The sequence below is a fragment of the Salminus brasiliensis genome, chromosome 1 (assembly GCF_030463535.1).
Source record: "Salminus brasiliensis chromosome 1, fSalBra1.hap2, whole genome shotgun sequence".
Taxonomy (NCBI): Eukaryota; Metazoa; Chordata; class Actinopteri; order Characiformes; family Bryconidae; genus Salminus; species Salminus brasiliensis.
Window position 1 is genome coordinate 53523585 of NC_132878.1, and position 12500 is coordinate 53536084.

The following is a 12500-nucleotide window of genomic DNA, read 5'->3' on the forward strand; positions in this document are numbered from 1 at the left end:
TTAACACTGACTGAAGATGAATTCTAAATGAAGAATATCCGAAAAGGAGTGCAATTAGTGTGTAAAAGAGAGAGAATGAGGTGGGAGTCAGTGCTGAACAATCAGTTTTCATGCAGCCGTCAGGACTTTTGCAAAAGGAAAAGGATAACCGGCAAGTAAAAGACAGGCTTGCTGGGAAGTTCAGGAAGTGACTGAAGAAGGAATTCTAGCTACCTTTTTCAAAAACGGTAGCACCTCTGAACATTTCCAGAATGTACTAATAAAAGTGCCTAAAGTGTTGTTTTACAGAATGCATGGTAGGGATGGGAGGCTGGTCCCATCAGATACCTTTTCTGTGGAGCTATACACATTCAATAACACATTTTAAAATGTACGAACTGAAAGTTTGGGTGATTTATTCGAGGAATCAGCAATGCCTTTCCATATGACCTCCCAATCTAACTATACGGCTCTGTGACAAAGATCTACTTCCCAATTTTTCCTGTCATGTTATCTTTGTTTTTGAATGTGAAAGTATTAATATAGATTTAATATAGATCATTTTCTGAATCCGTTCTACAGTTGGATGATATCCATAGCCCTGCGGCTCAGAAAACCTTATGGATTTTCAAGGCGGATCTCAACCTAATATAATGAAGAAACAAGTACTTTGGGATAGTATATTGAGAAATTAAACCTTGAAAGCTTAATATGGATTCGTCATCATTCGTCATCCAGTACAAATATGTCTTTATGAGCCCATGGACCTGGTGTAATCTGTTAATTTCTATAAAACAATAGAAGACAATGAAGAGTCATTATGTCATTTTATATCTACACCAAGATACCGTTTGACTAATTTAAATGTTTTTCATTTTAATAAACTTCGTGCATAGGATATAACAGAGTGCAAATAATCTTTGATACTAACTGGTGTAACCAGACATTGTTCCATAGGTAACCATGAAGGATGTCCTTCAGGATTTAAACCGTGTCTTAAATGTTGCAAAGTGCAACCTAAAATTTGGGAATGCCCAACCACAAACTTAGATATCTGTAGGATTGACCATTTAACCTGTCAACGTTTGTTATTTCAAATGATCTTAAAACAAATATCCAAATCTACTCATTTATCTAAAATTTGACAAATAAATGAATGTGCCACTATCTTAATGGTCTTTTGTTTTGTTATTATTGATTTTTTATATATACTGATGAGCAGATCCAATGAGAGATTAAAAAGCAAAGGTGATAAGGGACATCCCTGTCTAGATCCACAAGAGGTATTACAAATATCTGACAGAATTCCTCCTGTTTAAACTGGAGGCAAATAGATTCCTATATATTAACTGGATCCTTTTAATTAATTCTTATAAGGTGTTGCAAAAAAAAGAGACCAGCTGGGAAATTAGCCCGTCCCGTCGTCCTCATAACATGGAGTAACTGTCTGATACTGTCAGCATCCAACTGACTCTTCATAAGCCCTGTTTAATCAGGATGTATTCATTTTCCCTCAACTTTCTCAAGATGCACAGTAAGAGCCTAAAAAGAATTCTTTATATCTGCATTAATTAAGGAGATGGTGGTAATTGGCCAATAGGTCCTTACCTAGTTCATGCATTACTGTTATCAGGACTGTATTTAGATCCCTAAAAAGATACATGTAGACACTATCTTCATGTCAACCATATATTTAAAGTCTTAACAACCAAATTTGCATGTAAAAAATTGCATAACTTCACAACAACAGTAGTATTTAGGAAATTATAACGTGCAGCTGTCAGTTTTCTCTTCGGCCACTACATAGATGGGTGCAAAATGTGTTCTGGGATATTTGTCTATCCCAAGTCTACACAAGTCAGTTACCAATGCATCCTCGATAACACAGATGGACCAAGACCACATCATGTCATTTGGACTGTACTTGGCTACAGTTTTTAAATGGAACAGTACTTGGACTGTGATTGATAATGTTTCAGAAGTCCACAAGAACACAAGTACAGGCAGGAACACAGATTGAGAATGGTCTAACTCTGTTGTCTTGTAATTGGTTATTACTGACCAGTCAGGTGGTCGCAAGTGACAAGATCTTGAACATCTTTCAGACCTCTGAGACAATGGGAGACTCTTGTATCATGTCAGAAATAGCGATCAAGCTGTTGGATGCCGATTTGCTTCTGACTGGGGCCAAAAAATATCTGTGAGGAAAATCAAGACTAAAATCATGCGGTCGAAACTTAGCATAAATTACAGTTGCACCCTTCTTGTTCTCCTCAAGCAGTAGACCTAGTGTAGCTAGCTGTCCAGTCTGCTTTCAAACAATAATGGGACGTGATTATTTCATTCCTGGTAAATCCTGTTTCTCATTGTAGCCCCTGGCAGTGTGACTAAATATAACAATGCTAAATAGCATGTAAAAAGACAAGCTGCGCTGTATGTGTTTTCCACCCATGGAAAACCATTTGGAATACTTGTAAAATATTTCAAGAGTTACAAGTTTGGTGCAAAACTATACCAGAAGTTGAGAATATAAGCTTTACTGTCTGTAAAGGTTGACACATATGTGCTTTAGCTACCATACAGTAGGCGTTAGTTCTCCTGATTGCCAAAGTGCTAACCACTATAGAGTCCATAGGCAAGGCTTTAGCTGTTTTAGTTGCCATACAGTAGGTGACATCTGCTTCTATACAGGAGGTGTTAGCTACCATAGCGGACATAAATGAGGCATTAGGCTGCTGCTGCTTCCATACTGTAGGTGCTAGCGGCTCTTGCTGCTATACAGTTGACACAACGCTGCTGTAGCTTCCATATTAGGCTGCTATGCTTGCCATAGGTGTTTGCTGTCATAGATCTGTGTCTTTTTCAAAACTTTCTGAAGAAGTGTGGTAAAGTTACTTAAAGTTTCTAGTACTTGTCTCTCTCTCTCTGTCTGTCTTTTTCTCTCTCACTTGCTCTATGCTTGTGCTGGAGGGGCTGGTTCTCTGTGGGACACTGGCAGGCATCCGGCAGCAAGTAACCAGTAGAGCGCTGTCAGGAAAGACACACCTGAGCAGTCCCAGCTTGTGTGTGTGTGTGTGTGGATGGGTGGGTTGGTGGATGTGTATGCGACAGAAAGAGAGACTGAGGGAGGATGATTGAAAGTAGTTCCCCTATGAGCTGCTAGCAGCTTTTACTTTTTTCTCAGAAAAACATTTCGCCACACAGCCGTCAGTGAGTGGCTTAGCTGAGACACGCTGCTGCAACTGGTCAGCTGACTACTGCTGCTGCTTTTTGACTTCTGAAACGAACCCCTCTCTCCGAACAGTGTGCAGTCAACCGGTCTGATGAATGGCTGTTTGGATGGCGTAGCTTGCAGCGCATATACAGCTTATACACCATACTGGTCCTAGATTATCATCGGTTTCTACATGAAAATGTGAACACGCAGTGGGTTGATTGCAGATATGGAGGCAGATCTCCATATGCCTAATGGTTCATAGCTATTGCTTTGCTCTCACGAGAGCCACTACAAAGAGAGAAGCTAGCGTGGAGGATAGGAGGTGCGTGTGCGCGCGAGGGTGAAGGCACAGACGTCACTCATGACATTTTCTCTCTAGAGGAACAGTCTCATTTTCCACCAGTCCTCTAATCCCCCCTTCTCAATTCCTCACTCCATCCAGCCGACTCCTCCACGTCACGGCTAAGCCTCTCTCCTTCACTTTCTGCCTGGGGAGACTCTCTCTCTCTCTCTCTCTCTTTCTCTTTCTCTCTTTCTTTCTCTCTCTTTGGCAGTCAGATGTGAATCTCAAAGCTGGAGGATTATGATCTCGCAGGCTATGGAAATCAGACAGGCGAAACCTAATTTAAGGAAAGTCACCTACCCTCCCCTTCCCTTCTTGCTCTCTTTGCTCCTTACACAACAACATTGAATGTAACTCATTCAGCTGTATCTGCCCATTGTACTCGAATGTGCCAGCACCTGTGAGCGTAAGTCTGGCACGTCAGATCTGGCTTTGAAGGCAAATCACTCTCTAAATGTAGTCTGTGCTGGACTTCACTTTGAGTAGCCTTACTGCATGGTGTACGATGTGAATGATATGGAGCTTAATGACCCTGACAGTGGTCTCAGTGGTCACCAACAAGCTGTTTCATGACATCTTCAACCTGCTGAATGAAGAAAAGGGTAATCTAAGAAATGCACCATGGAGAAGCCAATACACACTAGAGGCTGTGTATGAGCTGCAGGATACTTTCATCTCCACCAGAATTCTCATTTCAGTCTGTTTCCCATTCACTACAGTCGTTTGGCTCTTTGCGCGTGTTCAGTTCCTGAAAAAAACAAAAAACAAACGATAAGTGCCAGGATGATTGATACCAGATCCTCAGTGAGCTTCGAGAAACTTTGCCTTTAACCAGAAAAAAGCCCTCAAGACTGCCTTTGCTTCTGAAGCGTAGACAATAAAGTTGGATTGATCGTCTTTCTCCTGAGGTAAAGTAACTTGCTGTACCTGAGCAAGAAGCAGGAGAGGAGAATCATGATGGAGTGGGGGTCAGTAGGGGAGCTGATGAGAACAAGAATGGTTTTACCATCTGAAAAGAGGTGAATTTGTCAGTGTTCCCTCCCTGAGACCAACAAATGTGATGTGCGATAATGCTGTTGTGACGATGACATGAGATGAGAGCCATGAGTTATGTGACTGTTTCCTAAGGGCTAGTAGGCCTTAATAGCGTTGCTGTTTGGGTGTCCCGCTGTACACTCATGCTCTAATTACATCAGTTATATCCATGTGCACAAGGCTACAGCATGAAAGCTTTCACTCTAGTGGTGTATGGATAAGTGGATTCTGAGTGGAGCTGTTATTACCTACTGTCAGTCTGAATTTCAGCTCTTTGCATTGTGGCAGCCCTCTGTGATGTGTTTCTCATAAAAATACAAAAATACTAGACATGGAACATGTCTACATGAACATTGCCCACTTTTAATGACCCATGACTTTACTCTGATGAACTTATAATCAGTATCTACAGTCTCTGTAATCTCTGTTTGTTTGTCTCTTTGCCTGCAATTTGATGCATTTCTGAGCACTTTCTATTATTTCGTGTTTTTTTGTTTTTGCAATAAAGTATTTTGAATTTCCATGGAAATCTGAAAAGGCATTCTGGTCCTGTCTCTTGTATCTTATAACTTTTTTTTTTGGATGTTTAAAGTTACTTTTGCAGCCTCCCCTAGCTTTATTCAGACCAGGTTGATGCACAAGACAGCTACCAAACAGGTGTCTGTTTTGCCTTTGTGTTTTGTTTTGGTGCTCTTCTGCACATGGCTCTGGTTTGTATCTCAGCCCTAGCCCCACCTTATCATTAGTGTTCCCACCTGTGTTTCCTTTGTAGCCCTGCCCTCTCGTAATCCTCCCCAGGTGTTCCTGTTTGTGTCTTGTGCTCCTATATTCCTGTGTTTGCCTTGTTCCTGGTCTAGCACAGTTGATTTCTATGTTTGCGCTGTGTTAGCATTAGTTTGGTTTCTGTCATTTTGGTTTTCTTGCTTTTGTTGTTTCTTTTGGGTTCCTCCAGTTTTTCCATTCCTCTTGAGTCTGTGGCCTCTGTCTGGGGTGATATTAAAATGTAACTCACATTTGCATTCTGCCTCAATCCCCCAGACGTTACAAACATCATTTTAAAATGCAGCCATCCATTCATTTTTGAGTGAGTGAAGCAATATGTTTGCTTCAGTGGTAACAGGCCATAAGAGAAATACATTTTCTACTTCTCTCAATGTGTTATTTACTTGCACGCTAACCCTTCAAATGCAGAACTCTGTAGTGCACTAAGCTATTAATCATGTAACGTACCACTGGCTGCAACACAACCCTGAAGTGCAAACAATCCACCCTGTTGCTGAACAGTTGGAAATGTGTTCTTTTAATGCAATTCTGCACCATTTTTCTCCAAGCATACCTTTGTTTAAATGTTACTTTTACAACATGATTTTTTTGGTGAGGACCCAGGAAATATGAGTAGTATTTTCTCCTATACAAACCAAGGACACAGCTACCTGAAAGCTGATCTTAATTCATTCTGCTGGTTTGAGGGGATGAATTACATTATTGTTCAGAGAGATCAGCAGCTGCTTAGAGGAGCCTATTTCTATTAATTGTTAGGACAAGGACTGAGGAGTTTTTTAAAGCTCTGAGCCTGGACTTTCCTACCCATGATTGTGAACAAGATATACCTCTGACAAGTGAAATAAGGTCTGAGGCCTTGATTAAAGTTATCTAAGAGCTTAGGACTTGGGCTTTGACATAGAGCTCCTTAATGACTTTTGGTAGAAGTTCATCTTCTACTATTCACAAAAACAAACATTCTGCCCAACCCATTTGTATGTTACTGTATGTGAAAATCTTTAGAACATATGAGACTGTATATAGGAAATACATACTTTATTTTCCAAGGCATCCTAAAATGTTTTCCGGCAGTGAAAGAGAAGGAATCATGGATATTTAAAATCAATGTACATATTTCAGAATGCAGACTGCAGAATGACATTGCTTTCCCAAGTGCTGACCATGAATCCCTATAGGCTAAACCTAAGCTTTCCTGCTAGATTCCTAATCTGTGAGCATCTGTCCATACAGTATAAGCTTTGGGCCTCAAACACACAGGGTTTGCTCTGTCCAGTCTTCAACTTTGACACACAAACTAAGCAGTGGCACAATGACACACAAACACTGCAATAAGACATACCCCAGGCTGAGACCTATACCCTTACTCGATTACTGAAAAGACGCCCCATTTTTTTGTATATGATTATCACACATTTGAATATGCAAGCTCCATTTGTAAATACGAGCTCACAGTGGTTGTTACCGTGTCCATAAAGCAGCTGTGGAGATGTAGCACAGTGTGCCACATGTTGATCCTGCGGAGCAAATCCTCTGTGTTCCAACTGTCCCTCGGTACAGAGGCTGTTGTGTAAGTCTCTGTTAATGCTTTCGTAGTGGAGGTGGATGTGGTGGTGGCGTGTGCATGTGTGTGTGTGTGTGTATGGTGTGCATAGACCTACATATATGCATGTTCTTGCACACACTCAGCCTCTTCCAGACAGCTGTTACACCAGCCAGCATTTTTATTCATATTTCATATTTTATTAATGCTTCCAGCTGCTGACAATAAAAAAGCCAACAGTCCTGACACCTGTGGTGAGTCTTTGCACCAATCAGCCGTCTGTGTTGCTTCCATGGCAGTGCACGGAGGATTTGATGGACAGCTGAGGCTGACGGGTAGGTATGTGTATGTGTGTTTGTGTAGGAGAGAAAGAGAGAGAGAGAGAGAGAGCGAGAGAGAGAGAGAGAGAGAAGTCATACCATAACAAGAGCAATTCCACCTGTGCTGGAGCCACCCAGACACCCATCACACACTGCTCACTAAGTCAACTGGGGAGAGATTGGAGGAAGAAAAAGGCAAAGGCAGGATGTGTGTGTCAGGTGGTACTTTCTTCAGTAGGGCAGACAGATCCAGAGGGGATTTATTTAGAAGGTTTATTCTCAGCTTTCCATACTTCATGCTCATCCATTGCTTGTTGAAGTATCACTTTGCTTGGAGATGAATTTCTTTGTCTATTATTTATGTCTGTTTAGCTCTTTAATACACTGTGGGTCAAATTCCCAGGCAGGGATGTAGACTATGGGCGTTTTCACACTGGTGCACGCTTTCTGGAGTCATGCCATTTCACCATGCAGGAACCTCTAAAGACAAGGAGCTGTTCTCATAGGAGAAGGTTTTGGGGGTTTTTTTTGGTACTGGGAGCGAATAGCACAGCACACGCAGAGCAGGCCGAACCACCAGAACAACTTGAAGTGAACCCCAGACCACTGATTTCAGGGGTACCAGATATCAATTCTCTGAACCCATTCTGGGTTTAAAAAAACACTTTCACACTTGACCAAATGTACCGAAACGTGTGGAGCAAGCGGACCTGGATCCAGAAAACAGCTCCTGCTCCACTGGAAACGTGGCAATGCTTTACACTAGATGTTTGAACATTGGTGTGAGGATTTGATTGCATTCAGCAGCAAGATCATAAGTAGTTTTGCATACTTCGAGTTGATTTAGTTCTGATGATTAGATCACAAACACCATTCCTGCCCAACCCAAAACTATTGGATGGAGCTAAATCACTCCTGAAGGTGCAGTTCCACTGCTTCACAGCCCAAAATGGCTTTATACCACAATAGCTGATCATTGCCATTGGGCATGGTGACCTTAGGTTAATGTGTGGCTTCTCTAGAAAGTCCCATTGTATTGCCTGTGTATTTCCTATAGAGATTACATACTCTGTCAGCAGAAGGTATCCCCTAAAGGAGCTGAATTTACTAATTAGAAAGGGTGTCGAGATACTTTAGAATGTACGCCTAGAGGCAAAACAAAGCACCAAGCACACAAAGTGCATACAATGTAATATATATATATATATATATATATATATATATATATATATATATATATATATATATATATATACAGTATATTCCTCCACAGTATCAAACTGAAGAACCTCCAAACATCCCTCAAGGATCTTATACTTTTAACAGTGTATTTATCTAAGTTGTGTAGGCTTTGTAGCTCTTTTTTGGATATTCAGTTTTGAAGGCCTCCCTGTGTCGAGACCAGATGTTCTTTCAAAACTTAACTTTTCTAATACTCCTGTAGCAGTTATAGACAGTCTTCACATGAGCATTCTTCTAGAAACAATTCATCTGCAGTGGACAGTAAATCACAAAGCACTCATTGTGATGCAAATAACTGATAATGTGGTGACTCAAAACATTTACAGTAGAAGCTAGTAAGAAGACTGTGTGTACACATCAGCTACAAGCTGTGTTTAGAGTAAACATGAGTTTTTGTACCTTTTAAAGTGCAGGGAAATAGTTTTCCATGATAATCGACCACATACTACACATATGGCAGATACAGATCACATAGAAACATGCTGTAATATTCCATCAACTCTCAGGGTTAAGACTTATGTTTCTGCAATTCTCAGTAGAGGATGTCTTTCAGCAATGACCTGAGATTGCGTCAGGGTGAGCTAGGGCAGATGTCCTTAACCTTTGTCTTGTTTTAAGGTCATAAAATGACCCACCACTATATTTAACAGCAGAGAAAATCCTATTTGAATTGAATGCCTTTACAAGAGTAATCCCAACATCAGAAAAGTGAGAAAAGTTTTGTTCATACTTCTGTGACAGCGCTACGACACCACTACGCCAGATCTGGGTGCATAGATACTTTTTGTTCATTATCCTGCTGCGGAAGCCATACTGCTCTCAGCTTCAGCAGCCTTTGACGTTTGCATCCAGGGTTTGCAGGTATTTTGTGGAATCCATCCACTGAGAGAGCGACACAATCCCATGACACGCTAGATCCACTCCCATGCTTCACAAGGTGTTCTTTTCAAGGAATGTAGCTTTGCTAAAAGTTGCCAAAACATTGTATTTGCACTTCATCTGTCCACAGCAAAAGTCAACTGGCTTCTCTAAGGTTGTGTGTGATCTGAGTGCATAGACTGTCTTCAGGTCATTTTTGACCTTTGGGACATGAGGAGAAGAATGTTAAGACTATACAAGGGTTAAGAAATGATCAGATGAAAAATCGAATTTCCGATAACCCTACATAGTCCATCAGTGAAGGGCCGTCTGGTGTCTGGAGCATCGTTTTTGAAGTCTTGGATTGTGTTTAGACTGTAACAAGTAATAAAAGCTTATGTTCCACCACGTAACACTGTGCAGACTGCTCGCCTGAATCACTTTTCACCCAAGCCATTATATTTGAGGGGAAATTTGACGTCATTTCCATTTTTTTTGTCGGTATAAGATGGAGTTGGAGCGTGAAAACCATCTGCATAACTATTTTATGCATTCAGGGAATGGCGAGTGTGACTGTTCAGTGTGTGTGTGTGTGTATGTATGTGTGTTTGTCTGTGTGTGGGGGGTGGGGGGTGGGCCATGTTCTGTAGCTGTTGTGGCAGGGTTAGATTAAGTTCATTCATCTTCATTTGCTGTTGGATACAGAGCTGTAGTGTTCTACCTGCCGTCGCTGAAACGGTCCAGTGAGTCTGAAAACCAGCCACATAGGGCCACCCCCCACACACACACACAAACACACACACCAATATTCTCTCTCTCTCTTACTTCCTTACTTCTTCAGTATTTCCTCCTCTCTCTCTCTCTCTCTCTCTCTCTCTCTCTCTCTCTCTCAATTCATCTTTCCATAGTCTTTCTTTCGCAGCCTGTGTCTCTGTCTGTTTCACTGATGTGTCTTTTTTCTTCTCCGTGTCATATCCTAATGGCTGAATATATCACAGTGATGGATGGATGGTTATAACCCAATGTGTGCGGATCGAATTGTTGTGGCCTGTGGCAGTAGGCCGCATACCCGTTGAATATGCACTGCTATGTACTAAATGTAAACAATGGAATATTTTGTACACTGTGCACATATAGAGTCAAATGCAAAAGCATTTTTTTTTTTATTTTGTATTAAACACAGCCTCTGTAGTTAATTATAGAACACCCAATCAGAGTCAGAACTTAGTAGTGCTACCTTTGGCAGAAATCATTGCATATAAATGCTTTTAATAGCAGCTAAAGTCTTTCAGTTCTTGTAGTTAGAATTTCTCCATCTCTTCTTTACCGAAGTCGACTAGTTCAGAGATATGCATTGGTTGTCTTGCAGCACAGCTTGATTAATGTCTGCCATTGATAAATATTGCCAGTGCCACTGGAAGCAACACAACCCCAAGACACGATAGATCCACCCCAGGCTTCACAGTTGTCAAGGTGTTCTTATCATGGAATGCAGTCCCATTTACCTCCAAATATATCTTTGCTAAAAGTTGCCAAAACATTGTTTTTAGGCCTCACCAACCCACAGCACTTGTTTTCAAAAGTCTTCTCTTGGCTTCTCTAAAGTGCTGACCTCAAATCAGTCTCACAAAAAAATTCACCTTGATTACGATTAATGAACAATTTTTATAAGCTGCTAAAGTTGCTCAGATGACTCTGTGTTCCAGTTCTCCTCCAAGGTGACCAGATTTGCAGTATCTTGTTTTTAACAGAATTGAAAATATCGTCATGGACAAGATTACGTCGGTTGGAGGTTCTGAATGTCGGATTCAATTAATTCATTTTTTCCTCAGTTGACTCTCTAGTTCTCTAGATGTTTTGCATCATACTTCCAATGTTGAGTTTAGTGATGAGGTTGCAGGTAAGATGACCTTTTTGTGACTCTTTTTATGAAGATTAGGTTTCACTCTTGACTCAGCTAAACTTTCATGCAGGCTTTTTGTCATATTGGGGTGGGGGGTTTGTCTTACCAGCACAGGACATTTTTTTTTTTTTCATTTTTTAAAATTAAGACTAAAGTGGTCCCTTAATGATCCTCACCAATCCTAACACCATACTACCTTCATTAAACAACAGAATTTTGGCCAGTGGTGCCCAATCATCCGCATCTGACTGTGTAATGCATATACAGCACTCACTGCATTTAGCACAGTGAGTGTTGATTCAGCACGGGCAAATGTGCTGTGTCGTGGCAAATCCAGACTGTCCGTGTTTCTCAGTTCATGACGCAAATATCAGTTACATATGATTACATGCAGGAGGCATTTATTTAGATTGTAGGTCCCAAATATTCTAACTAGTAAAAGGTGTCAAACCAGTCCCAATTAAAAGCTCTCTTGTTTGCTTTGGATAGACACAGTCTCTTTGTTTGCAAAGATACTTTATAAAGGCCCAGTCCTTCCGCTTTCTGTACCTGTTTTACTCCTTCTCCGACTGACTGACAGATGAAGAAATTAAGATTTTGATTGGTTCTGTCACTGTGCTTAACTGCCGTGTCCCTGTCTCTTATCTATATGTTTGACACCCCTCCTTTATGGCCTTTGTGGTTAGATTATTTGTCCAGGCTGCTGATTATAGTGGGGCACTGCAGCATCTTACTGGGCCATGTGCCACAGTAAATTGGGGCTAGTTGTTCCCCTGATTACATGTGAAATGCGGTACGTGCTGTCAGGTGAGGAAGAAAGAATAGTCTGAACACAGCTAATTCAATACAAGTGTTTAAACAAACTCAAACAGCGGTCTGACTTACATCACAGTACAGAAAGACAGCACATACCACCCTCTCTGTCTCTCTCTCTCTCTCTCTCTCTCTCTCTCTTTACACTCTTTCACAAGCTCAATCTTTTTTCTTTAATTCCCTCTTCACACTCTTCGCACTCAAAGTTATCAAATACATCGTCATTATTCTTGGGTATGGAATCTTTAGTGAAAATGAGAATCAGTTTCTTTTCTGTTTTCTCTTTTTGGTTCTGCACCAAAGAGTGCAGACTCTATCTCGATCAGACAGAAAGACAATGTTCTTCTCTCGGTATCAGAACACCGTCTAGACACTGAAGGCTTACTGCAGTCAGTCACAGTCCTTTATTGTCTGAGTCGCACCAGGATGAGTTCATCCCATTAAGAAATATCTTGCCTATCCTTTTA